This window comes from Borostomias antarcticus (genome assembly GCF_949987555.1).
Source record: "Borostomias antarcticus genome assembly, chromosome: 22".
In the NCBI taxonomy this organism is placed as follows: domain Eukaryota; kingdom Metazoa; phylum Chordata; class Actinopteri; order Stomiiformes; family Stomiidae; genus Borostomias; species Borostomias antarcticus.
Window position 1 is genome coordinate 6,820,677 of NC_140255.1, and position 7,500 is coordinate 6,828,176.

Consider the following 7,500-nt stretch of genomic DNA (forward strand, 5'->3'; position numbering starts at 1 on the left):
CCACAGCACTGAAACTGCTCTTACTAAAATAATCTGTGACCTCAAACTGATGCAAATAATGTCTCCATTCTTGTCCTATTAGACCAAAGTGCAGCATTTGATACGATCGATCATGACATCCTAATCAATCGTCTTGAAAGGCTGGTTGGTCTGTCTGACTGTGTGTTTAAGTGGTTCAGAACATACACCAAAGGGAGAAAGTTCTATGTCAGGCTTGGAGATCATGCGTCTGAGAAACATGACACCTGCTTTGGGGGTTGCACAAGGGAGCTGCCTTGGCCCATTACTATTCTCACTATAAATGCTGCCATTTGGGGATGTCGTTAGTCACAATGTATGTTTGCATAGCGGATGACACACACCTGTACATCTCTGCTGAACCAAACGATTCTGCAGCTATTCACTCCATTACTACCTGTCTTCTAGCAATAAATACATGGATGAGCAATAACTTCTTAAAGCTAAATAAGGACAAAACTGAAATCCTACTGATCGGCCCTAAAACTAAAAGAGAAATGCTGTTTAAAAATCTGTGGAAACTGACATCCTGGATTAAACCTGAGGTTACAAGTCTTGGTGTTATCCTAGATTCAGATCTAAGCTTCAAGTCCCATACTAACAAGGTGACGAAAACCTCATTTTTCCACCTTAGAAACATACCTAAAGTACGGACATTTATAAATCAAATGGATGCAGAAAAATCGATTCATCCTTTTATTTCAAGACGACTCGATTACTGTAATTACTGGCCTCCGCCCCAAAACCACAGAGAGACTTCAGCTCATTCAAAACTCTGCAGCCCGACAGTTAACCAGAACCAAGAGGAGAGAGCACACTAGTCCAGTCTGAGCTGCTCTGCATCGGCTTCCACTAACATGTAGAGTTGATTTGAAGGTCCTCCTCCTAATATACAAAGCCCTTAATGGACGAGGACCGAGTTACATTGTCAACTATGTGCCTTTAAGAACACTGTGATCATCCACTGCTGGTTCACTAGAAGTTCCCAGCAATAGTCAGAAGAAGACTGGGAGTGCAGCCTTTGACAATTATGGCCCAAAGCTATGGAACACAATACCTATAGATATCAGGGAAGCCAGCTCGCTGAATAGCTTAAAAAGAAACCTAAAAATGTATCTCATCACTTTAGCTTGAACTACTGTAGCTCTTTTAGCACTTGCGGGCTACTGCACTTTTTTTTTACTTTTTTTGTTTTTGTTTACGACCCAGTACTGTGGGATTAGGTGTGTTTCACCTGCGACCTGCCCTCGCATCCACACACACAGCCAGAGGTACACACACATACACACACACACACACACACACACACTGCCAGAGGTACACACACATACACACACACACACACACACAATGCCAGAGGTACACACACACAAACACACACGCGCACACAGCCAGAGGTACACACAAACACACACACACACACGTTCACACACACACACACACACTCACACACACACACACACACACACACACACACACACACACACACACACACACAGATTTTCTGCTGACTCGTGTTTGTGGTGTATCTGGTGGTTGCAGGTCTCGTTCTGTCAGCGGAGCGTCCACGGGTCTGTCGTCCAGTCCGCTGAGCAGCCCCAGGGTAAGGCTCTGTTGGCCACCCCCTTTTCAATTAACCTCTGATCCCCAGGGTAAGGCTCTGTTGGCCACCCCCTTTTCAATTAACCTCTGATCCCCAGGGTAAGGCTCTGTTGGCCACCCCCTTTTCAATTAACCTCTGATCCCCAGGGTAAGGCTCTGTTGGCCACCCCCTTTTCAATTAATCTCTGATCTCAATCCATTACGCTCCAATTGATTACTATGCATATGGGTGTTTTTATAAAACTGTAGCTCAGCCAAGCAAATGAACCCCCCCCCCCCCTCTCTCTCTCTCTCTCTCTCTCTCTCTCTCTCTCTCTCTCTCTCTCTCTCTCTCTCTCGAGTTGTTCCATCACTTGAGTCATTTCACACAACATTATATGCACCATGACTCAGCTATCTCAAAGTATTTCACGCCCGGAGTTCCTTTGGCATTTCCATACTTCTGCTTTCCTCTCCCTCTTTCTCTCTCTCTCTCTCTCTCTCCCTCTCTCCCTCTCTCTCTCCCTCTCTCTCTCCCTCTCTCCCTCTCTCTCTCCCTCTCTCTCTCTCTACATCACGTTCACGCTCACAAGCATTAATCCCCAGACTGACACAGACACGGGAACGACGCTGTGACGACCTTGTTTGTTACTAGCATTTATGACGAGGGTTAATGTTGATTATGCGGGGCCCTGGGACACGTTCCACAGTCCTCTCTCTGCTCATAGGGTTCTCTTACATGGAAGCTGTCATGAGCTTTTACCAAACTGGATATTTCAACATTGTGGAGCAGCCAGAAACAAAAGCAGCAGTCAGAGTAGCGCTATTACTCCCACAGTCACAGAGACACGGCCACAACTGGAAGTTGGAAACAGTCAGAAGATTCTCAGACTCTCTAAAGACCTGCTCTGGTCCCCCGGTCCTGGACATCAGCTGCTGGTCTGGTTATAGTTGTTAATATTGAGTGGATTTGCTATGCGAGAAGGTAGGAAGTGAGACAGATATTTCCGGTACATTCCAGTAGAGTCTTCACACCATAACACTCTGCTGCCACCACCATGACTCATCTCCATCCTTCTCTCTCCATTTCTCCATCCCTCTCTCTCTCTCCTTCTTCTGTTACATCCCACCCCCCACCCCCCCCCTCCCCCAGTCCTATCAGAGCCCCGTCTTCACGTTCAGCCAATCAGACGTCACGGCCGCCGCCGCGCCCCACGCCAAGGACGGCCCCAAGAGCTCCACCACGCCGCGCCCGGCCCGCGCCCAGGACAAGCTCAAACCCCCTCAGAGCCCAAAGACCCAGACGCTGCCCCCCAAGGGCCCCCCTGCCGACCGGCCCCACCTGCAGCCCATCAAGTCCCTCCCCCTCCACGGCCCTCCCTCCCGCTCGCCCTCCCCCTCCCCGCTCCTCTCCCCCATCCCACGCTTCCTCTTCTTCCCCTCCTCCTCCTCCGTCCTCAAGTCGGTGACTAAGAGCTTCTATCCCAACTCTGCCCCCCCGCAGGTCACCCCTCAGGGCTCGCCGCTCCCCACGCCGCTGGGCACACCCGTCCACCACGCCCACCACCCCTCCTCCTCCACCCCACCCTCCTCCTCCTCCTCCTCCTCTTCCTCGCGGGCGGAGGGAGGTGGCGGCGGCGGCGGGGGCGTGGGCTCCCTCTCCCTCACCCCGCCCTCCAGCCCCGGGGGTAGCGGCGGCATGGCGGCCAGTAGCTCCGCCCACTGGAGGACGCGCCTCAACTCCTTCAAGAACAACCTGCTGGGGTCGCCGCGCTTCCACCGACGCAAGCTGCAGGGTGAGAGGGTCGCGAGGTCGAAGGTCACGACCGGGTGGTGTGCAGGGACTTCCTGTAATAGCAGAACTGGGTTATTTACGTAGATACCTTTAAACTAGAAGTTGATGATGCTGATTCTGAATGGTAAAGCAGGTTTTAAAAAAAAGAAAAAGAGGCTAGGAACGCATATCATCTCTTACAGTACCGATAGTAGAAGTTATCGTTTTATTTCACTTTCATTGACCCATTAAACGAATATGTGACAGGTAGGCCTGGTTACTATGAAAACACAGATGCCCTACTATGATATTACTACAGTAATTAGAACATATACATTCATACATACATACAAGTCTACTATAGTATAGGACCGGCCTCCATGTAGTCTGTCCCCTGCTCTCATCCCTGCTCTCATCCCTGCTCTCATCCCGACCCCTGCGCCTGTTTCCAGTGCCGACCTCAGAGGACATGTCCAGCCTGACCCCGGAATCCAGCCCTGAGTAAGTCTCTGACCACACACAACCTACAGCCACTTCTCTGCTCAGGAGCAGCTCATTTTAACAGTACCTTGTGTGTGTGTGTGTGTGTGTGTGTGTGTGTGTGTGCGTGTGTGTGTGTGTGTGTGTGTGTGTCGACGCCCCCCCCCCCCCCCCCAGGCTGGCTAAGAAGTCGTGGTTCGGGAACTTCATCAGTATGGAGAAGGAGGAGCAGATCTTCGTGGTGATCAGAGACAAGCCGCTGAGCTCCGTCAAAGCAGACATCGTCCACGCCTTCCTCTCTGTGAGTTCTGCTCAGGACTCCTCCACAGAGGAGAGACCTCTCTGTGTTCATGGGATAGAGAGAGAGAGAGAGAAGAGAGAGAAGCTGAGAGAGAGAATTTGAATTCAAAAACAACAACTTTTATTTCCAAAACCAGGCATGTTCACCCCATTGTCCTTTTGTCACAAGTTAAATAAAAACCACATCAGAACCCGAGAACCAAAGAGTTCTCCCTCACAGAACAGAGGACCCCCTGCACCCCCCAGATGCGCCCAAACCCCTCTATGTTCCCTGTCAGTTTATAAAAGGGGGCGGCTGTAGCTCAGTTGGTAGAGCGGGTCGTTCAATGATCAAAGGGTCAGTGGTTCGAGGTTCGAGCCGTCTGCAGCCTGAAAGCTGATATTTAATATGAGAGGCGATGTCCACCAGGCCCTGTCCTCTCTCCTCTACCGGCAGGGACAGAGTCGCTGCCCTCAGCCAGTGCTGCCCCGACCAGAAGAAGTCCACCACTGCCCTCTGGATCCCCTAAACAGGCCCCGTGGTGGAGGCAGGACTGTCAGTCTGTGCCAAAGGGTCGAGGCGACCAAGTTATTAACAATCAAGACCCTCCCCCGATAGGACAGCTGTGGTAGCAACCATTTCCACTTAGACAGTCTGGCACACACTCTCTCCATAGCCCATCCCAGTTCTTCCTCTGAAACTCCTCAGTTCCCAGAAAACCCCCCAAGACCTTCAAGCCCTGCCTGCCCCAGCTGAGGTTCCCAGGCAACGTTGGAGTTCCCCTACCTGCCCCCCGGCCAACCAGCAATGCTGCCCTCTTCCCCCAGGTGATCCTGGCTGATGATGCCCGTTCATAGATAAGGAGACTGCTGCCCAGGGACTCCTCATCCCCCTGGTCTTTAACGACCACGCTAACATCGTCAGCGTATCACCACCAGCGAGGGACGCTGAGGCGACCCCGGTAACATCAGCCCCGACACCCTCGCTCTTAACCTGCTCACAAGTGGCTCAATGGCTAACGTATACAGCTGTCCAGAAATAGGACCCCCCTGCCTGATGCCCCTCCACACCTGCACTGGACCACTCAGCCCCCCCCCCACTTTAACCAAACACACACAATCCTTATACAATAAACCCAACAGTGACAAAAAACCTTCACCAAAACCAAACGCCCTCAAAGTGGAAAAAAGGTAACCATGGTCCGTCCACCCTATCAAATGCTTTTTTTGATCCAAATATATAATGCCAACATCAATGCAGCATAATTTACACACATCAACCATATCTCACATCAGAAAAATACTGTCCATGATTGATCTGTCCGGAACACAGTACGACTGGTCTCTATGGACCAGTAACTCCAAAAAGTTCTTAAGTCTGTTGGCAAGAACTTTCGAGAGGAGCTTGTAGTCCTCACACAACAACGCCACTGGTCTCCAGTTCTGCAGGAGAGCCAAATCTCCTTTCTTTGGGAGAAGTGACGGCACCGCACACCGACAGGATGCCGGCAACAGTCCCGTCTGAGAACACTCCTGAAGCACCTCCCAGAGGTCAGCTCCCAGACGTCCAGCCCAGGTGATTTCCCAGCAGCCATCTGACCCACAGCAGCAGTGAGCTCCTCCAGAGAGATGTTCACCTCCAGGACCCCTCTGTCACCGAGGTCAGCTGAGGCAGCTCGTCCACACACTCTCTGCTACACTCCTCCGTCCTGAAGAGGGCGCTGTAGGACTCCATGCATGCTTCCTCACCTGAGCCTGGTCAGTCCTCACCGTGCCGTCAGGGAGACGGAGACAGACCATCTGCTTTGCCTGTGAGGTGGACGTCTCCAGGTTAAAGAAGAAGGATGTGAGAGCATCCATATCCCTAACAGTGGTGAACCTTGACCTGACCAAAGCCCCCTTAGCTCGTTCCTGTAAAAAATAATCTAATTCCTGTCTCTTCTGCTGAAGCCGGTCACGATCTGTGCTGTTAGGAGACAAAAGACTCTGATCCAGCTCCATAATTTCATCCTGTAAATTCTGCATGACTTTTTTGACTCTGTGTGGAATGACTTGTATATTGCTGACAAAAAAATGAATTTGAGCTTTGGAGAGAGAGAGAGAGAAGCTGAGAGAGAGAGAGAAGCGGAGAGACAGAGAGAAGCGGAGAGAGAGACTCTCTTGTCTGGCCGTCACCCACACTTCCTGTCTCTCTCATTGAGTCTCCTTCCTCTCATTGGGGCCGATCACACCGAGATGCAGCCACTTCAGAACCGCCTGCAGCAAAGCAGTCTGGGTAAAACAGCCTGCAGCAAAGCAGTCTGGGTAAAACAGTCTGAAGCAAAGCAGTCTGGGTAAACAGCCTGAAGCAAAGCAGCCTGGGTAAACAGCCTGAAGCAAAGCAGTCTGGGTAAACAGCCTGAAGCAAAGCAAGCTGGGTAAAACAGCCTGAAGCAAAGCAGTCTGGGTAAAACAGCCTGAAGCAAAGCAGTCTGGGTAAAACTGCCTGAAGCAAAGCAGTCTGGGTAAAACAGCCTAAAAAAAACAGTCTGGGTAAACCAGCCTGAAGCAAAGCAGTCTGGGTAAACCAGCCTGAAGCAAAGTAGCCTGGGTAAACAGCCTGAAGCAAAGCAGCCTGGGTAAAACAGCCTGAAGCAAAGCAGTCTGGGTAAAACAGAGGTCTGTGTCTCTAGAATAGTTATCCAGGCTCCCCAAACTCCAGAACACAAGACAAATGGGTGCTATTTGGTTAAACTGATCTCATACTGGGAACCTGCATGGTTACTTCCTCCCCTGAAAGCCGAATAAAGTGACATATTAACAGTCATACAGGCAGTGATTTCATTGGCTGCCTGGGCCAGTGAGTAGTGTGACTCTGAGTCTTGAGCTGAGAGTTGAGAATATTTTAACTGTTAACTCACATCTAAAAACCGCTAGAAAAAACAACCTTTGTCTGTCTGTCTCTCTCAGATCCCACCCCTCACACACACTTCCTGTCTGTCTCTCTCAGATCCCACCCCTCACACACACTTCCTGTCTGTCTCTCTCAGATCCCACCCCTCACACACACTTCCTGTCTGTCTCTCTCAGATCCCACCCCTCACACACACTTCCTGTCTGTCTCTCTCAGATCCCACCCCTCACACACACTTCCTGTCTGTCTCTCTCAGATCCCACCCCTCACACACACTTCCTGTCTGTCTCTCTCAGATCCCACCCCTCACACACACTTCGGCCCAATCTCAAACCACCCCCTAAGCCCTCGCCCTATCCACTCCCCCTCCGTTTGCGCGTTCACGCCGAGCTTCGCCATGTTAAGGGCCGTCCCAAACCAATTAGCGCGGAGTGCGCTTGGAGTGCGAGTGGGCTGTCAACCCCTTAAATAGCAA

At 51.1% G+C, this 7,500-nt stretch overlaps 1 pseudogene across 1 annotated transcript in view; it reads left to right on the plus strand.

Moving 5' to 3' along the window:
- The window catches only part of LOC311323962 (serine/threonine-protein kinase BRSK1-like), a 27,097-nt pseudogene that overhangs the window by 15,773 nt on the left and 3,824 nt on the right, over positions 1–7,500 (plus strand). The window contains exons 13-16 of the transcript in view: positions 1,561–1,621; positions 3,104–3,395; positions 3,826–3,874; positions 4,031–4,154. The product of the transcript in view is annotated as a serine/threonine-protein kinase BRSK1-like (transcript). The remainder of the gene's footprint in view (positions 1–1,560; positions 1,622–3,103; positions 3,396–3,825; positions 3,875–4,030; positions 4,155–7,500) is intronic.